The 20,454-nt window shown below is 38.0% G+C and overlaps 1 pseudogene; it reads right to left on the bottom strand.

Moving 5' to 3' along the window:
• Nucleotides 1–10,910: 10,910 nt before the first annotated feature.
• LOC116626462 lies at nucleotides 10,911–11,857 on the bottom strand (annotated as a pseudogene).
• Between the last annotated feature and the right edge of the window lie 8,597 nt (nucleotides 11,858–20,454).

Genomic DNA, 20,454 nt, shown 5'->3' with positions numbered 1-20,454 from the left:
ACTCTTCAGAGTATAGGGATAGAGGGAACATTCCTCAATATAAAATCCACCTATGAAAAGCCCATAGTGAATATCATTTTCAATGGTGAAAAGGTGAGAGCCTTTCCCTTAAGATCAGGAACATGACAAGGATGCCCACTCACCACTATTACTCAACATAGTACTAGAATTCCTAGCAAGAACAATCAGACAACAAAAAGAAATTAAAGGAATCCAAATTGGCAAAGAAGAAGTCAAACTCTGTCTTTTCACACATGACATGATACTTTATGTGGAAAACCCAAAGACTCCACCCCCAAATTACTAGAACTCATACAGCAATTCACTAATATGGCAGGATACAAAATCAATGCACGGAAATCAATTTATTTTCTATACACTAACAATGTAACTGTAGAAAGAGAAATTAAGGAATCAATTCCATTCACAATAGCAACAAAAACCATAAGATACTTAGGAATAAACCTAACTAAAGAGGTGAAGGATCTATACTCTAGAAACTACAGAACACTTATGAAAGAAATTGAGGAAGACAGAAGAAGACAGAAAAATATTCTATGCTCTTGGAATAGAAGAATAAACATTGTTAAAATGTCTATCCTCCCCACAGAAATTAACACTTTCAAAGCCACCCTTATTAAAATACCATTGGCATCTTTCAAAGAGCTGGAACAAAAAATCTTAAAATTTGTAGGGAACCAGAAAAGACCCCGAATTGCCAAGGGAATGATGAAAAAGAAAAACAAAGTTGGTGGCATCACACTGCCTGACTTCAAGCTATATTACAAAGCTTTGATCAGCAAAACAGCATGGTATTGGCACAAAACAGACACACAGACCAATGGAACAGAATAGAGACTCCAGAAACGGACCCTCAACTCTATGGTCAACTAATCTTTGACAAATCAGGGAAAAATATCCAATGGAAAAAAGACAGTCTCTTCAATAAATGGTGCTGAGAAAATTGGACAGCTACATATAGAAGAATGAAACTGGACCATTCCCTTACACCATACACAAAGATAAACTCTAAATGGATGAAAGACCTCAATGTGAGACAGGATTCCATCAAAATCCTACAGGAGAACATAGGCAGTTACCTCTTCAACATCAGCCACAGTAACTTCTTTCAAGACATGTCTCCAAATGCAAGGGAAACAAAAGCAAAAATGAACTTTTGGGACTTCATCAAGATAAAAAGCTTCTGCACAGCAAAGGAAACAGTCAACAAAACTAAGAGGCAGCCCATGGAATGGGAGAAGTTATTTGCAAATGACATTACAGATAAAGGGCTGATATCTAAGATTTATAAAGAACTTCTCAAACTCAACACTCAAAAAACACATAACCCAGTCAAAAAATGGGCATAAGACATGAACAGACACTTCTCCAAAAAAGACATAGAAGTGGCTAACAGACACATGAAAATATGCTCAACATCACTATCAGGCAAATACAAATCAAAACCACACTGAGATACCGCCTTACACCAGTTAGAATGGTAGAAATTAACAAAACAGGAAATAACAAATGTTGGTGAGGTTGTGGAGAAAGGGGAACCCTCTTACACTGTTGGTGGGAATGCAAGTTGGTACATCCACTCTGGAAAACAGTATGGAGATTCCTTAAGATGTTAAGAATAGAGCTACCCTACCACCTAGCATTACAAGCTATTTATCCCAAAGATACAGACGTAGTGAAAAGAAGGGGCACGTTCACCCCAGTGTTCATAGCAGCAATGTCTACTATAGCCAAATGTGGAAGGAGCGGAGATGCCCTTCAACAGATGAATGGATAAAGATGTGGTACATATACACAATGGAATACTATTCAGCCATCAAAAATGATGAATACCCACCATTTGCATCGACAAGAATGGAACTGGAGGGGATTATGTTAGGTGAAGTAAATCAAGCAGAGAAAGACAAATATCATATGGTTTCATTCACATGTGGATCATAAGCAATAGCACAGAGGACCATAGGGGAAGGGAAGGAAATCCAAAGGGGGAGAAATCAGAGAGGGAGATGAACCATGAGAGACTATGGACCCTAGGAAACAATCTGAGGGAGTCAGAGGGGAGGAAGGTGGGGGGAGGGTGTAACTGGGTGATGGGCATTAAGGAGGGCATGTGCTGTGATGAGAACTGGGTGTTATACTTAACTAATGAATCATTGAACACTACATCAAAAACTATGTATTATACAGTGACTAACTGAACATAATAAAAAATACTCAAAACACTAGAAATATAAACATATTACCTTATAGTAAAGCCATATATCAGAACCCCACAACTTACATTATACTCCATGGTGTAGGAATGTAAGATTTTCTGTACGTTTGGGAACAAGACAAAGATGACCCCTTCCAACGTTTCTAATCATATAGTATTAGAAATTCTAGCCAGAGAGATTTGGAAATAAAAAAGAAATAAAAGGTGAAAACAGGAGGAAGATGGTGGAACAGGAGATTCCTGAAGTCATCTTGTCTGACAGATACACTGAGTAACAGCTACATCTGTAAAAGTAACTGAAAATTACCCAAAGACTGACAGGACAGACCTTCCACAGTTAATACTAGAGAGGAGGTCACATCATAAAGGGTGGAAGGGGCAGAGACATGGTTGGGAGCCATCTCCCCTTGGCAAGATTAAGCAGGAACAGAAAGGACACCACAAGTGTATAGAAGTGAAAGAATTAGACCCCATTCCAGGCATCCTAGGCGCTGGAGACCTGTATTGGGAGATGAGTCCCCATAACATCTAGCTTTGAAAATCAGTGGGGCTTAAATTCAGGAGCTACCTAAAATCAGCAGAGTCTACCCCTGGATACTTTAAACATCAGAGCGCTTAACTCTGTGACAGCCAAGTGAGATATGAAAACAAGTCCCCACCCTTAAAGATCCAGCCTAATAAATAATCCTGCCTGAGATACAGCACAGAAACAACAGTTTGAAAAGCATCTGGTGTGTATGTAAAGATTCATTTGCTAATCTAAGAACATGCACTGGAGAGGCAGGGATATTCAGGAGACTTCTCTAAGAGCAAAAGTGCTGGTGGATGTCATTTCTCTTCCTCTCTGCCAGCTTGGATAGCCAGAGACTTAATGAGAACCAGAGCTAACACTCTCCACCCATCTTACTAACACCATGTGCTCCACCCTCATGTTTCCCTGCAGACCAGCCACATTCAATCTGCCTGCCTTGATAGGCATCTCTCCAAAGCAGATCTTGCCTTTCCACACCCTGAAAGTAGCCCTAGCAGGGACAACTACCACTCCCAAGTGACTCCTGCCCTGGGAAGAGGGGGAGATAATCCCACACAAGAGCACACAAGCAGTTTCAATAGGCCAGCCTTTTAGCTTGCCCAGTAGGTGTTCCCACACCTGGGGTGGAGAGACTAACTGCAGACCTGTAGTCTGACTGCTGAACCTACCCATCTATGAGCCCACCACTGCCTCAGATAGGCACCTCGACAGTGCAAGAAACAAACCCTACTCAGTGCATGCACAACAAACAAAGTGGGTCATTGCAGGTGGCTAGACTGAAGGAAAACATGATTCAACCACAACACTAGGACATACACAGATCACACAGGAGATAACACCAGAGCACCTGGTTCCGGTCACCAGGGGCATTGTGCTACAGGGCACCAGGGGACCTCTTCTACACAATGCCACTACTTTCAAGACAAGGAGGGGTAACAAACCTCCCTAACACATAGAAACAAACAGAGATTTAGATAAAATGAAGAGACAGAGGAATATGTCCCAAATGAAAGAACAGACAAATTCACAGCAAAAGAGTTAAATGAAATGGAGGTAAGCAATATGCCTGATAAGGAATTCAAAATAATGGTCAGAAAGATACTCACTGGATCTAGAGGAAAAAAAAAAAAGTGAATGTATTCAATGAGAACTTAAACAGAGATTGAAAATATCAAACAGAACAAGTCAGAGATGAAAAATTAAATAACTGAAATAAAAAAAAAAAAACAGAAAAACGCTAGAGGAGAGTTCTGGTCTAAGATGGTGACATAGGAAGACCCTGAACTCATCTCCTCTACAGAACACACCAAGTTACACCTATTTATAGAATAATTTCTCCTGAAAAACTGAAGACTGACTGATCAACTTCTGCACAACCAAAGTAAGAATGAACATTAAAAGAATAGCAAGAGAGACAGAGACACAATCATGAAAGGAACACCCACCTCTGATGTTTTGAACTGCAGTGGGGAGGGATACTGCTTAGGAACTGGGAATAGATTTAACTTTCCTTCAGCACAGAAAAATAGCCACAGTTGAAAAGAGCAACTAGTTAATAAAACAGCCAGCCCTTGAACCCCTCCAAATGGCAAAGGGACTACTGGAGCTCTCTCTAGGTCAGAGTGAATGGAGAGTGACATAGTTTATGCTCCCCCTCCACCGTGGAAGTGCAGACCAGAGCAGGGTCTGGAACCTACAGCCAGGTTGCTACTTCAACAAGCCCCAAGTCTAGTAGTTTACACCAGTCCCTGTTGTACTGGGGCACAATGAAAGAGCTGAGGTTGTAAAGAAAAATTAATACATAAAGAGCCAGACCTCGAACACTCCCAAAAGGTGAGGGAGCTGCTAGAACATTCTTGGGGTGGGATTGACTGAGAGACAAAGTTTACATACCTCCCACACCTTGAAAGCACAGACCAGTGCATAGTCGCGGCATCCCAACTGACCTGCACCTCTGTGAGCCCAGCAGCCCTAGCCTATTATCAGCTCCAGCTATCACACCAAGGTGGCCACAAGGCAGTGCACACTAGGACATCTTGGTTAGCATCAACTACAGTTCTAGCCTTTGTGCCAAGTTGACAAAAGTGTACAGCACCCCCAGAACACTCCAGGCTCGTACCACTTTGGCTTCAGATGGCTTGCTCGGGCACCCTTGGCACAGAGCACTCCAGAATGTCCTGGCTGATGTCTACTTCAGATCCAGCCATTTTGCCAGTGTGTCCCTGTGCACAGAGACCCATGACCCCTGGTTCATTCCTACATTGACCCCAGTCACCCAACCATGGCACATTTGCCCTGAGCACCTTGAGACACCCAGATTTGTACACAACTCATCTTAAGCTGTCCTGTGTGGGCACATATTGCATGGAGAGCCCATGGACCACACCAGCACATGCCCACATTAAATTTAGATTTCCTGACAGGGTACCCACTGCATGGAGTGCCCCAGGACCTTCCAGCCTATACCCCACCTCAGCTCCAGCCACAACTCTAGGGCAGCCTCTGTGCAGAGTCTTGAAACACCCAGGTTTACATCTATTTCAACTATCCTGCCAAAGTGCCCTCTGTGTGTAGAGCCCCAGGTCCCCCCTGTTTGTACCCACTTTAGTTTCAGCTATTCTGCCAGGGCACTTTCTGTGCACACAGCCCAGAGACTTCCTGGCTTGCACATCACCTCCCTCATCTCTAGCTGCCCCACCAGGGCATCCTCTGCACAGAACACCTAGCATAACCCAGCTTGTACCATTTGAGCTTCAGCTGTCCAGCCAGGGTACCCTCAGTGCATGGAACTCCAGGACACACTGGCCTGCACTGACTTCAGCTTTAGCTGTTCTGACAGGGTGACAGTTGTATGGAGAGCTGCAAGATCCCCTGGCTGATATCCACATCAGCTTCATATGTCCTGATAGTGTGCCCTCTGTGCTTAGAATGCTGGAACCCCTGACCTGCCCCCATTTCAGTTTAACTGTCCTTCCATGATGCCTGTTATGCTGAAAGACTTGAAACCTCCTGGCCTGCAACCCATCTCAGCTCCAGCCACACTGCCAGGGAACTCTCTGCACAGAGAGCCCTGAGAAAACTTGGATAACATCCTCTTCAGCTTCAGCTATCCTGTCAAGTTGCTCCCTGCATAGAGTCTTGGAACACTCTGGCTTGCACCCCTTGTAGCCTTAGCTATCTTGCCAGGGAATACACTATGTGGAGAGCCCCAGGACCCCCAGCCCATACCAGCCCCAGGTCCAGCCAAGCAGCAAGAGTCACCAAGCACACATAGTCTACATAGGGAATGAACATACATAAGACCATCCTTTCAAGTTTAGAAAAAGTAACTGTTCCACCTAATCCATTGAAATAAGCACAAAAAGTCAAGCACAATGGGGAGACAGAGAAATATGCTCCAAAGAAAGAATGAGACAAACCTCAGGAAAATAACTAAATTAAACAGAAATAAGCAATATGCTTGATAAAAAAAATAAAGTAATGATCATAAAGGTGTACACCGAGCTGGATAGAAGAGTAGAAGAACTCAGTGAGAACTTCAATAAAATATTGTAATATAATATATTATATACATATATTACATATATATGTAAAAGGAAAAATCAGAGTTGAAGCATATAATAACTAAATAAAAGTACTCTACAAGGAATCAACAGTAGAGTAGAGGATACAAAAGAACATATCAGCAATTTGGAACACAGGGTAATGAAAACACTGAAGCTGAACAACAAAAATAGGGAATACAGAAAAAAATTAATAAGGATAGGTTAAGAGATCTCTTGGACAACATCAATCAAACAAATCATTTACATTATAGGGACGCCAGAAGAAGAAGAAAACAAAGAAAAGGGCAGAAAACATATTTGAAGAAATAATAGCTAAAAAAATTCCTGAACTAGGAAAGAAAATAAATATTCAGATTCAAGAAACACACAGAGAGTTTCAAACAAGATGAACCCAAGGAGGCCCACACATGACCCCCTTGACAATAATTAAAATGTCAAATGTTAAAGACAAAAAGAGAACGTTCAAAGTAGCAAGAGAGAAGCACAAAACTATATGCAAGGGAAACTCTACAAGGCTACCAGTTAATTTATTAGCAGAAACTTTGCAGGCCAGAAGAGAGGGGCATGATATATTCAAAATGCTAAAAGGAAGAAAAAGAAAAAATATAACCAAGAATATTCTACATGTCAAGATTATCATTCAGAATTGAAGTAGAGATAAAGTTTCCTAGAGAAACAAAAATTAAAGGAGCTTATCATCACTAAACCAGCATTATAATTAAAGGGTTTCTTTAAGTGGAAAAGAAATGGTCATAATTTGGTGTAAGAAAACTATGAATAAAAAGATGTAAAATATGACAGCATATATATAAAAAGTGTAAGAGAAAGTGAAAGAGAGTGCTTTTTAGGAAGGCATTTAATGTGAAAGGACCTCAAAATTAATATAGACTGCTATATACCCTAGAATCTTATATATGAACCTCATGGTAACAAAAAAAAGCAAAAAAGAAAAAGAAAGAAACCCTAACATAACACTAAAGAAACTCATCAATCACAAAGAAAGAGAACAATAAAAGAAAGGAGAGAACTACAAAAACAACCAGAAAACATATAGCCAAATAGAAAGAACTACATATTTATCAATAATTACTTTAAGTGTAAATGGCATAAATGTTCCAATCAAAAGACATAGGGTGTTGGAATGGATAAAGAAAAAAAAAAAAAAAGACCCATCTATATGCTGCCTACACAGAACTCCACTGTCTGCTAATAGTTCACCAGTATTTGAAAACCTTCATACTTTCGAAGAATAATTTTCACATTGTGCTAATTTGTTTTATTTTAAATGCTTGTCCAAAAATGACAAAGGACAAGAAACCATAGCAAGATATTATGGGTTATGTCTACAATGATCTTTCAATTTTCCAGTTCAAGACTACATTTTATCTTCTTTCTACTCTTCATATCAACCTACATTCTCTGCCACCATTCAGCCTCTCACTGTGCTTCAACTGGTGACTAATTCTTACATTGTAATGAGGAAATAGAAACAGTGAAGAACTCCATGCATTATCTCCATAAAAATACATACTCTTGCATCCATTTACATATACACTATCTTTTACCCTATCACAACTGAAATGTACTGGTTCCTATTGAAAGCCTTGAATTCACCAAGATTTGCCATTTTTAAAGACCTGTTCTTATACTAGATACTTCTGGCATCAATAGATCCTTCCTTTGCCTTTACATATTAGCTTCAATTTACAAACCTACTTAGTATATCCTATTTTTAAATGAATCAAAACATTCCATGAGGGATTGCCTCACTTATGTGTTTCCTTTTTTATACCACAGAGTATTCTAACAAAACTTCCACTTTTTCATCTTCTTTCTTTCTTCACCACACTCCAAATGGGATTTCGTACTCAACTGATCCTCTGAAACTATTGTCAACATCACCAACTTCTTTTTGTTGGGTCACTTACATGTTTTCTCTTGTAATGTTCTTAGCAGTATTCCAAACACTTGATGACCCCATCTAGAGCTTGGTTTCAAAAAACAAAAACAAAAACAAATGAACAAACAAAACCCCACTACTTATTTTCCTTTCAATTGCTGGTCATTATTTATTTCTGCCAACCAAACTATCTTCAAACCTAGTGGAAACTACATTATTATTGTTGTCATTTATGAGTCATAAGTTTTGACAGGGCTTAGCAGGAATGTCTCATCTTTGTTCCATGTTCTGGAAGTGTGGACCACTTACAAGGCTGTATTTGCTGGGTGTCTGGCTCTGGTCGGATGACCTCATTCACAGTGCTGGAGGCTGGAATGGCTGGCTCATTCTGACCAGATCTATCTGTTCATATTGCCTGTTAGCATTCAGCAGTGTGGTCTGAGCTTAATTTACATGGAACCTAGATCCCAAGGGAAAAAAGTAGCAGCCAAGCCTCTGATGAACTGGGTCCAGGATTGGTACAGCATTATAACTGCCAAACTCTGTTGACCAAAGCGAGTCATGGGACCAGACCATATTGAAGGGTTCATCTGTGGATGGAGGGGGCTACAGACATGCATAAGATAGAAGTAATTGGTAATAGTCATCTTTGCAAACAATTGACCACACTGCCCAATACTAATGTGTTGCTGGTCCTTTTTCCTCTGCCTGATTTCTAAACATTAATTCATTTTAGGATTTAGTTTCAGTCTCTTTCTTTTTCTTTTCCTTTAACTTGTTTACTTCAGTTATCTTGTCTATTTTTACCCTATAAATGGGCAATAAAATCTGAGGCATTTAAATAACATCTGTATACTGGTGAATTCCAATTAATATTTCCAAACCTGCCTTTCTAACCTGAGTTCCTGACCTTTTATATAACCACTACATTGATATCCTTGTTTGACTATTTATTATTTATTTCAAACATAATTTGTCTAAAGCGAACATCTGAATCCCTACCCCAGCTGCATATCTGCTTTTACTTCAGTCACTTCCATTCCAGAAAATGTTACAATAAACACTTATTTGTTAAAATTATAAATTGCATTATTATTTTTTTAAAGATTTTATTTATTTATTTGACAGAGAGAGACACAGTGAGAGAGGGAACACAAGCAGGGGGAGTGGGAGAGGGAGAAGGAGGCTTCCTGAGGAGCAGGGAACCCGATGCGGGGCTCGATCACAGGACCCTGGGATCATGACCTGAGCCGAAGGCAGAGGCTTAATGACTGAGCCACCCAGGCGCCCCAACAAATTACATCATTCTTAATTCCTAATTATTTCTCAGTCCACAAGTTCCTTTAGAACATATCTTTGCTTGATCTCTAAAATACATCTCTGATTGTAAATTTACTCTTTCCACTGATAATGTTTATTGCAAATCATTAGCTACTGTTGCCTCATTTACTGCAGTAGTCTTTATTGCTTTCACTTTTGTCCCAAAATATCCATTCTCTGCAGAACCAATGGTGTAGACCTGTAAAATTGTAAATCATATTGTTTATTTTCTCAACAATGTCCTGTGCTACAGGTAAACTCCCTAGTCTGCAGCATTGCCTGTAAGATTCTCCATGCTCTGGCCTTTTCTACTTCTTTGATTCTCTCTCCATTATTATCTCTCTAGAACCCCACTGTATGCACAGTGGCCATTCTTCTGATCTCAAAGTATGCCAAGCTTACTCTTACCTGACAAAATTTAAACGTAACATCCCTTCTCCAGGAGTGATTGTGGCAGGTCTTCCTTTTCATTATCTGGGTGCAGGTAAAAGACCTTCAAAGAGCATTCCATCTTTCCCAACCTTTCTCAACTTCATGGTTATTTCCCACTATATATACACACACACACACACACACACACACACACACACATATATATATATATATACACACATATATTTAAAAAATATATATTATTAAATATATAAATTTTATTTACTTTTATCAATAAATGATAGCTTTATTTTTTTGTTATTTATTGTCACCAGCATACACATTAATAGGTAAATTTCACAAAATCAGGGGCCTTGTCACTCTTGATCAGAAGTTTAATCCCAGCACCTAGAGCAGTGCCTGCAAGAGATTTGCCATTCACTAAGTGCTGTTGAATGAATAAATAGATAAAAAGGAATAACAGCCACATGTTGCTATGGAAGTGTTGTTTCTGTTTTTGTTGGTTTTGTTGTAAGAAAATGAAAGTGGAAAATAAATTCTTGTCCATGCTGACAGATCTTATCAAGATTTATAAAAGTGAATAACTAGAATAAAATATCCAATATGCTCTAATGGTTAAATATTTCCAAAAGTTTGGGTAAAAGAAATTTCATTTTTATTCTCTCTCTTTCCTTTCTAGAAAACATGGCTCTATTCACTGCCCCTAGCTTTTTACCACAGTATGTGAACCATCTAGATATTTGTGCATCAGCAATGATTAATAGATGTTCCTTTGAGAACTATTGTTTTTGATATCATAATTTATGTACTCCTGTACTACTTACACAAAAGAAAACTAAAGTTGGGCCATAAACTGTGATGATATATGCCCAAACTCTGGCAGGCAGGTAGTCATGCAAGATAATGGATAAATATTTTTTGTAGGATTTTAACATAAGGGGGAATTGCTATCATTGTGTTTTATTATAATCTCTTCCTTAAACCTGGATTTCCCAAAACCAATCTTCTCAATGCCTCATTCACCTCTTTGTTTCTGAGGGTGTAGATCAGGGGATTCAGGAGTGGTGTGACAATGTTGTAGAAAAGAGTGAGAATTTTCCCCTAGTCATTGGAGGAGCTGGTTCCTGGTTGCATGTACATGTAGATGATGTTTCCATAAAAAAGTGAGACCACTGTGAGATGGGAGCCACAGGTACTGAAGACTTTGTGCCTCCCTGAGGATGACTGGATACTTAAATCAGCTCTCACGGTGTAGCCATAGGAGATCAGGATGAATACCAGGGGTGACAGCACAATGCCCACTGCCAAAATAAAGGCAATACCTTCAACAGCAGCTGTATTAACACAGGCCATCCAGATCAGGGCAAGCATTTCACAGAGGAAGTGGTCTACTTTGCAGTACCCACAGCGGGGTAGCCACAGAGTCACTGGGGACATAATCAAGGAGTTGGCCACACCACAGCACCAAGCAAGGGACACTAAACCCAAGCAGAGGCGTGGATTCATGATTACCATGTAGTGGAGGGGTTTGCAGACTGCAACAAACCGGTCATACGCCATGACAGCCAGGAGCAGGCACTCTACACCACCCAGACCCAGAAATAGGAAGAGCTGGATGGCACAGCCTGTGTAGCTGATGGTCTTGTCGCGCCCATTCAGGTTATAGAGCAGCTGAGGGATGGAGCTGGTGGTGAAACTGAGGTCCAGGAAGGATAGGTGGGTGAGGAAGAAGTACATGGGAGTGTGGAGGTGGGGGTCCAGCCGGGACACCAGGATGATGGTGGTGTTGCCCACAAGGGTCAGGAGATATGCAATCAAGATGACCACAAAGAGGATCCTCTCCAGATGGGGCGGTCAGAAAACCCCAAAAGGATGAAATTTCCCTTGGTGCTCTCATTGGTCCCATCCATCTCTATTGTCCTTAGGAGAATGGGAAATTGAATAAAATAAAAAAAAAAAGTAATTCACAGCCATTAGTCACTCTGTATGTCTATCATACTAACACTATTTGAAATTTCTAATAAAAATGTGAGTGTATATATGTGTGCATAGCTTAAAACCTTAAAAATAGAGACAATTGGATGGAAAATTTTATAATTTGTCATAGAAATCTACTGAAAACAAAACATAAAACCTGAATGCCATTTTAAAAAGAACAAAATTTTTGGAGAAAATTAAAAATATATATATATTTTTAGATTTATTTATCTCAGAGAGAGAGAGAGAGTACAGGCAGAAGGGGCAGAAAGAGAGTCTCAAGCAGACTCTGCACTGAGCATGAAGCCTGATGCAAGGCTCAATCTCAAGACCCTGAGATCATGACTTGAGCTGAAACTGATTTGGCCACTTAACTGCACCAACCAGGCACCCCTAAATAAAATATTTTTAATAAGATAAAAAAATAAATAGGACACTGGCAATATACTGGAGACATTTTCCTAAAAATGGACAAAATCTTTAGAATATGTAAATACCTTACAAAATTTTAAGGAAATAGTTTTATTTTTATTGTCTGTTTGTTTTTGATAGAAAATTTGTATATGCTTCCTCTAGCTCTTAAATCCCTAAATGAGGCTACATGTGAACAAGCAAAATGTGTCCATTTGTCCTATACATCACCCTAGGAAAAAAGTTAGGACATCATCCTAATATAAATTCATTTTCTCTCCTTATCTGTGAATACATTTTCTGAATGTTCCTGAAGCTGGTTAGAAGTGGTTGATAACTATTGGCAGTTAGTAATTCCTGGGAAAGTCCATTTTTCCCAAACTTCTCCCAAAAATCTCAGGTTTAAGAGAGCATATTTTGGGTTCTCTGGGTTTTGTAAACTTTAATTACCAGGGCCATATGTGAATTTATCTACCCGGTAGATCCCACCACAGATCATGATATCAGTTGTCTTCTTTGGTCACTCTTTTAGAAACTGAATACCTAACATAGTCACTTCCATATACCATACTTTTCACATGGTAATACTGTGCCTTGTGTATTTACCCCTTTTGAATTACCCCCACTCTCCATTCCTAATCCAGTTTTCAAAGATGTAAATGATTATAGTCACATTCATCCTACAACTCTAATCCCTGGTATCTGTCCTGTATTCAGTAGGAGAACCATAATGATGCTCATATTAATTAATTTTTGCAATAGTTTATTAAATTCCCAATGACTCTAGAGGATTTTTTTTAAACTTGGTTTTTAAAATTTGGGAAAAGTTAGGGGTACCTGGGTAGCTCAGTTGGTTGAGCGTCTGACTCTTGGTTTTGGCTCAGGTCATGATCTCAGGGTTATGGGATCAGCCCCATATAGGGCTCTGCACTCAGCACGGAGTCAGCTTGAGGATTCTGTTTCTCCTTCTGTCCCTCCCCGCTCTCATGTGCTCTCTCTCTGAAATAAATAAATAAATCTTTAAAAAGTGAAATAAAATAAAATTTGGGAAAAGTTGGATAAAATTCATGACGGACTAAGTGAAATAATTATTCAAATATACCCCTTTTTTGTTTCTTCTTTGTTTTGTTGTTGTTGTTTTGTATATCTGAGTGAAATGAAACATTTCCACAAAAGTGGGGAAATTGCTCTTTTGCACCTCTTTTCTTATCACTGTCAATTTTCTCCACATTGGGACAATCTTTGGTTTTTATTGTTTGTTTTCTGGTTTCCCATTGCTTGTTCCATTTGGCTACAAAGAGCTTTTTCCTAAGACTTGACCATTTGTCAAAGTGGTAGTAGATCAGACTCCAGTTAACTATAAAACACTATCTTTAAATCTCATACAGGTTAAAATGATTTTTTTTGAATTGTCATTTAAAAAATCTGAATCTCACATTTTTATATAAAATAGGATTTTAAACTCCATTATCATTAATATTTAACAAGAAAAGACTTGAGGACAAAATCTTTTGGTTTCTAGAGTATAAAACTATAGTAGAAGAGTAACAGATTGGGTTAGTAATTTGTACTGAGGAATCTCGTCTAATTCTCTGTCTAATCATAGTGTGTATAATTGTTGACTCTGTCTACTCATGCCTTTGATGCTAGCCTTGGTTTTATGTCCACTGTCATCCTCCTCCTCTCTTTCCTTTCTCCAACTCTTCTTCTTCTTAAATTGTCCTTATTTTTGTTTGTGATCTCTGGTCATTCTTCTGAATTAACCCTCTCTTCCAAAATGTTTGAATACTTTCTTGACTTATCTTTTGAACACTCCACAGATATAGCTTGGTTTTCAAAAGCCCTACAATTTGCACTAGTTTACTTTTAAACTTAATCCCTTACTAATATCCTAGATATCTTCCAGTTATTACTGTCTGGAGCTAAACATTGTTCAAACTCTGGTCATGTATCCTGTTATGTTTGCTTATAACTTCCTTATCTGGTCTATTACTACTGGGCAATTTTGTCACATATGTTTTTCAAGATTCAATCATCCCCTGGAATCTCCCATTTATATATTATATTATGTTATATTATGTTATGTTATTATATTATATTATTATACTGTATTAATTATATTATATTATATTATATTATTTATATTATATTATATTAATATATAATATGTCACTTTGTGCCCGGAAACCTAATTCTTTGGACTATATTGTGAGCATCACCATTATCTTTATACACGTAATTTAAAAAATGTTGTATTTCAGTCAGTTAAGCATCCAAATCTTGATTTTAGCTCAGGTCATGATCTCAGAGTCATGAGTTCGAGACCTGTGTTGGGCTCTGCCCTGAGCAGGGAGCCTGCTTAAGAGTCTCTCTCTCTCTCCCTCTGTCCCTCTTCCTCTGCCCCTCCCCACCGATGTGCATGCAAGTGTGCTCTCTCTCTCTCAAAAAAAACAAAAACAACTTTATTTCACTGTTTGTAAAATATAATTAGCTTGGTGACAGTGACAGAAGTGAGTTCCTGGTGCCTGGTTACCCATCATATCAATACAATGCTTTGATTATACATTCATATTATTGTAACTTTCAATTTTTACCACCTCAATCTTTCCCACATCCAGCTTTTGTAGTACAGCCTATTAAAATATCTTGTTTTGTTCTTTGTTGTTGCTGTGGTTTTTGTTGTTTTTCCCTCACATTTCCTGTCACCTGGGAATGCCTTTCTACTTTCTCTCCATATCCTTACCTATCAGTTGATTTCAAATTTAATTCATACTATTTCTGCAGGTCATTTTCTTTGATTAAATTACACAGTTAAAAATCTTCTTTATGGGTTACTATTTTGTATCAGTTTGCATATGCCTGCCTATTATTTTATTTGAAGTGTAGTTCAATATTTATTTTATGTTAAGTATTTGATTAGATAACTTCAATAGAAATAAATTATAATTGTACCATTTATATGATATTGCTGTCTATTTAGCTCTGAATTGGCCAACGTGTGCCATGTGTTCATTTCCAAGTGTGTCCTGGCATTATTAAATTCAATTCTCTAAGAGTAAGTTGATGCTTCTCTATTTTTGTGTGTGTATCTTCACCTTCTGAAGGATTTCAAAGAAGATTGTTAATTAGCAAGCTAATGGACAATCTAAGGAGTGAAAAAAAGTGTCAAAAGAAATACAACATGCAGACCCAGATCCTTACTCAGTATTTTTGGTGGCATGTTGCCAAGTGTGGAATCAAAGTAGCTAAAGTCTGATTAAAGAAGTAAAAGAGACAGATGGTTTAACTCCAGCAAATCACTCTGTTTTGTGATTTCTGCCTGCCATTTATCCTCTTGATCTTGTCCCCAGAGGAGGTCTAGCTTAAAGCTGGTGGGCTGTGGGTGACTCTCTCCAATGTCATAGACCATGAGAGTGATCCATGGGAGAGAGAGACAGGGGACATACCTCCTGAGCTTCGTCCTGTTCTATTTAATTCTGAAGGACCTCAACTGCCCTGTAGAAAGGTTTTATGGAGATGACATGGGAAGGATAATTACTCTGGAGAGAAGCCTGGGAGACAGTGCAGAAAGGATGTAGAATAATAGGGATTTTGATGCCTCAGGGGACTTCAAATTCCCAGGAATCATTAGTGTGTAAATTGGAAGTTTCAGAAGCAGAAGTCAAGAGGGAAATCAATCATACTTCTGTGCTTTGGTGTAACTCTAACAATCATAACCATAACTATATATATAACTATAAATATAACAACTATAACCATAACTATATATATATATATATATATATATATATATATTTCTGTCTGCTTATGACATAAAGAAGGAAACCTGAGGGTTTTTTTGTTGTTGTTGTTCTGTTTTGTCTTGTCATGATAGGAAATGCCCTTATAACTTCCTTTTAGCCAAAAAAATGAAATTAATTCATAATTTCTACAAAATCTAACAAACCGTGTAGTTCTTCTCTCTTCTCCAAGCAGTATTTTACTATCACAGCCAAGCAAGGCATAGCCATCCCCATACCAGAAGTTACAGCACAGCAAGGTCTCATTTCTCTTCCCTTTTACCACAAAACCAGTAGAATGAAGGCTCAGATTCCATCTGGAGCTCTTCTAAGGAGCAGCTTATGGGAAATGACATAGCAGTCTAATTTCATAGACTGTAGTAAAAAATATGAATTACTGAGTTTAATTTCTTCTGGATTGGAAAAAGGAGTGCCAGCACACAAGCACTAAATCTTTAACTCCAAAATCTCACTGAATAAATTTGAACTAGCAATCTATCCTGTTAGGTAATAACTTTTAGTATGCAAATATATTCCTAATTTTCTTAAAGGGCTTGTGAAAACAAAAAAGATAATGTAATTTGATAATGTGGTTATCAATCAATCTACTAATCTCACAAAAAATAATCGAACAAACTATTTCTTAAATAAAACTGAGCAGAGAAATCACTCCAAATCTTCATTGTGTTAGTCTTATGCTTTCAAGCAAATAAAAGATCATTTTCAGAGGTACAGGAATGTGATTCATCAGTCTCACACAAGTCACAGCGCTCACCAGAGCACATACCCTCCTCAATGTCTATCACCCAGCCACCCCATCCCTCCCACCCTCCACCACTCCAGCAATCTTCAGTTTGTTTCCTGAGAGTAAGAATGGAATCACATACCTGTACCTCTGAAACAAATAATACATTATATGTTTAAAAAAAAAAAAAAGAGGATAGTAGGAAGGGAAGAATGAAGGGGGCGGAAACTGGAGGGGGAGATGAACCATGAGAGACTATGGACTCTGAGAAACAAACTGAGGGTTCTAGAGGGGAGGGGGATGGGGGGATGGGTTAGCCTGGTGATGGGTATTAAAGAGGGCACGTTCTGCATGGAGCACTGGGTGTTATGCACAAACAATGAATCATGGAACACTACATCAAAAACTAATGATGTAATGTATGGGGATTAACATAACATAATAAAATTTAAAAAAAAGAAAGAAAAAGATACTTTTGCCTTCTTCCTTCTCTTCCTACAAAAGAAAGGTTTTACTATAAGTGATGAAGCACACAAAAAATAAACTAATTGTTTGACAGAGACAAAGGGAAGCAAGAACAGTTTAATGAGTCCCAGTGCTGACAGTTCTGCCCAGGAGACTGCTCATTCATGATTCTAAACTTGCTGAGCACATTCTGTCCTTAAAGAAAGAATCTTAATTTACTCTCCGCATACAGGCTCACACATAGCAGACTGCCCTTGTATCTGTGGGCTGGAGTTCCCACAAAGAGATATAATTGGTGGATTTATTTAATTCAAACAAATAATACAAATCTTTCGACGTTTTTCATGTAAACAATGCTATTCCATTTTCTTCTGTTTGGTAGACTTGATAGCAAAGAACTACAGCATAACTTAGGAAAAGCCAAAGTCCGTCTCCATTTCTACTGATATTAGGGTATAGAGGAATGGTAGCAATATCAATAGCAGATATTAAGACTAAGTTAGAGATAAAATAAAGATTAATATCGGTAGGAAATCACCAGAATATGCAAAAATGGAGAATTGAATTTTACAAAAGAGAGGATTCAAAAATGTAAAATAACAAAGGGAACCTGGGTGGCTCAGTCCATTAAGCATCTGCCTCAGGTCATGATCTCAGGGTCCTGGGATTGAACCTTGCTTTGGGCTCCCTGCTCAGGGGGAAGTCTGCTTCTCCTTCTCCCTTTGCCCCTCCCCCTGTTTGTGCTCTCTCTCTCTCAAATGAATAAATGACAAATCTTAAAAAAGGAAAATAACAAAAAGAAAAATAAACCAACCTGTACAATGATGGTGAAGAATTATTATTTTGTTATTTTAGGACAGAGAGAAATGAGATTCTTGTATTAGTTCATGATAAACTTATATTTTTCCTAAAGTCATGCCTTGCTTGCAAGAAATTTAGAAAATACATATTGAACAACTTTTATATGCCTAAAAATATTATGTAAGTCAGCAGGAATCTTGTATAGAAACTTTGAGACATTTGTGTCTGGTTGGGGAGAGTTAATTGGCTCCAGTCTGAACTGGTTGTTCCCCATACCAAATGCAAAACTGGTATCAGTGACCTCCAGTCTCCACCTTTACCTGTTATATTGGGTCTCCAATGACTCTCATCTTCTCCTTTCATTTTTTTTGCTATTTATTTTTAGAGGAGCACATCTTCTTCTAAAAAGTTTGCTGGAGAGATCAAATTATTAAGACAAAAAATATCTTTGTTTTAGCCCTCTCCATGAATGAAATTGTGAGTAGCTATAATATTCTATTTTGAAAATTGCTCAATTGTCTTTCAATTTGTTATTGAAAGTCATTCTGGTTTCTGACACATTTTTCCCTTTAGAGAAACTTGTGAATCTGTCATGTGTTTTGAACATACCAAATACTATAATATTTTCATCAGCTGACCTGAAGGGTTTCAGGAAGCCCTTTAATGTGAGCACACGTGACTTTCAGCTCTGAGAAATGTTCTTGATTTATTTCATTGATTATACCTTTCCTCTATTTCCTCTGTTCTCCAATTATAAAACTGCTATTATTCAGGGTTGGATTTCCTATACTAAATTTCTATTTTTTGTCTCTTATTTTCATTCTTTTGTGTTTTTATATTATCATCCTGAATATTTCCTCATTTTGATCATGTAATGCTTCTATTGGTATTTTTAAAATTGGTCAACACATTTTTAACTAGCAAGAATATATTTTGATTTTATGAATTAATACTTCTGTATATCCTATTGTTTCACTTTATATCTTCTTTCATATGTCTTACAATTAATTTCTCTAAGATTAATTTTTCTTCTTGTCCTGTGTACATTTCTTCAAAGTTTCACTGTTTTGCTTATTTGGGTTTATATTTTTCATGAAAATGAATCTTCTCAAATATCTAATAATCCTTCACTGTTATATGAGTGAGCCATTATATGAGTGAGCCATTCAAATAAAGTTCTGAGGAGGGGCAAGCCTTTTTAAAAGATAGCCAATATAAGTACCAAGTGGGGATTTCACTTTATTGTTAGAAATTGAAAACACAAGGGGCTGTAAAAGAAAGCACTAGGCTCTGTGACTTTGATATTTTCAGCTGGCCATCTTCTATGGACAGGATATTCCAATCTCTTCTCTAGGGGTTATGAACATGGCTGCAAGTATTATCAAACAAATGGGAATGAATTGGGTCTCCAATTCAGGATGAAGATGATTGCACACACTTTTATCGTCAGTTTGGATATCTGCAGCTGTCACTGCTATACCCTCCAGTTCAAAGCCTCTAAAGAAAAGCTTTGGGTTTTCATATGATCCTGTCAGCCATGTAAACCTGAGTCACTTCATGTGTTCTCCAAAATTGAGACAATAAAAACACCCAAATTTTATCTTGGCATACAAATAAACACAAAGCAACAAAGTCAACTTTGGGGAACATACTAAAACTGAAGGAGAGTAATAAACAATACAAAGTGCTGTGTGTTGCAGGGTCTGATTCAGTGTGGTAGTCAGAATTCTGATAACCACTAATGATCCATACCATAGTATAGTCTCCTTCCTTTAGTGATTATGACTTGTTATTATCCCCATAATTTGGTTATGTCAAAAGTGAAGGAATTTTGCCTATGTAATTAAGATTGATTTAATTCAACCTTAATTTTCCTATTCAGTTGACTTTGAAATATATATGTATATGCATATATGTTTGTCTTATAAATAAAAACTTTTTTATTTATAATAGTAATTGCCCAAGAGATATCAAACCTGGATGCTGTGTTTTAACAAGCTAGTATAACCAGATCCAATAGATAAAAGAACATGGGCTTCCAGTAATCTGGTAAGCCATTTTTTACTGAACTGAACATTTTTTTAAGATTATTTATTTATTTATTTGACACACAGAGAGAGAACACAAGCAGGAGGAGCGGCAGGCAGAGGGAGAGGGAGAAGCAGGCTCCCCACTGAGCAGGGAGCCTAATGCAGGGCTTGAACCCAGGAAACTGGGATCATGACCTGAGCCAAAAGCAGATGCTTAACCAACTGAGCCACCCAGGCACCCTGAACTGAATATTCTTGATGAGTTATATCAATAAGACTTGATTTAACAAACTATGTAT

Source organism: Phoca vitulina, unplaced genomic scaffold, assembly GCF_004348235.1.
Source record: "Phoca vitulina isolate PV1807 unplaced genomic scaffold, GSC_HSeal_1.0 scaffold87, whole genome shotgun sequence".
NCBI lineage: Eukaryota > Metazoa > Chordata > Mammalia > Carnivora > Phocidae > Phoca > Phoca vitulina.
Note: the sequence above shows the minus strand (reverse complement) of the source record. Positions and strands in the feature narration are given on the sequence as shown.